We start from the raw sequence: 1,015 nt of genomic DNA on the forward strand, positions 1-1,015 counted from the left end.
AAATTCATCGTGTGCAAAGTTAGCGTATTCCCTTCCTGTTTCTCACTTAATCATGTGAGACTAAATTATCATAAACTTTAATTCATAACAAAGTAATCATATTCATGGAGACTGTAATAATATTCATTAATGCAATATTATATTTATAGCAAAACATTAATGCTGTCACTTGCTTGCAAAAGCTACAATAAATAGAATTATCAATAAAAACAAAACTGCATTTAGTAATGGAAAAATAGCAGTGCTATCTGGTAGAATCAATAATGGCAAGTTTCCTACTCGCTTATTTGTTGAAATCCATGCTTCACTTAAGCTGCCATACACAAGGAAAACGAGAACATCAACTTCCATTGCAACCGAGTCTGGAATGAGAGAAGGGAGATAAAATTACCTAATTACTAGAACAAGTAAGTTCCTAAGGAATCAAAAGATATGCACAAATATTTAAAAAATATTTGAAGTTCAATGCATAATTGATAAACAGTGCATGGTAAAAATTTAAAAGCAGCACAAGTGGTACAATTTTTTTAATTCCTTTTAAGTTTCGGTAATTATAATTTAAAGACAGACATTACTGCATAGCCAGTAATTTTCGTGGGTTGCAAAGTTCATGGATTTCGCGGATTCCTTATTGATTCATGAAAATTAATTTAATACGGTACCTGCATGGTACACGTGGTAGAATTCACGAAATTAAAATCTGCGAATTGGATTGTTAGTAGATTTTGCGAAATATAGGACCCAAAAAAATTACCAGCCATACGGTATTATATGTACATGTATTACAAAAGGCTTACTGATACTGCATTGTGTCCATTCTACAGGTACAATGGGTAACAAACAGTAGTCCCCCAACTCAACAGTCAACAATCATATGATTAACACATGTCAGGCTGAGGCTGTCCTTGCCTGTAGCCAATCTATAATAAAACAGTCAAAAAATTATAGCTACATGTACATGACATCAACTAACTTTCTCTAACACAAGCATCCGTGACTACAAGACGCACCTAAA

The 1,015-nt window shown here is 33.1% G+C and overlaps 1 long non-coding RNA gene across 1 annotated transcript; it reads right to left on the reverse strand.

The window, feature by feature from the left end:
• Positions 1-32: 32 nt before the first annotated feature.
• Positions 33-1,015, reverse strand: LOC109593613 (uncharacterized). The gene is made up of 3 exons (XR_002191072.1): positions 974-1,015; positions 798-920; positions 33-415 (listed from the first exon to the last, which is right to left on the reverse strand). It is a non-coding gene; the product is annotated as an uncharacterized LOC109593613 (long non-coding RNA).

This window comes from Amphimedon queenslandica, unplaced genomic scaffold, assembly GCF_000090795.2.
Source record: "Amphimedon queenslandica unplaced genomic scaffold, v1.1 AMPQUscaffold_597_Cont27385, whole genome shotgun sequence".
In the NCBI taxonomy this organism is placed as follows: domain Eukaryota; kingdom Metazoa; phylum Porifera; class Demospongiae; order Haplosclerida; family Niphatidae; genus Amphimedon; species Amphimedon queenslandica.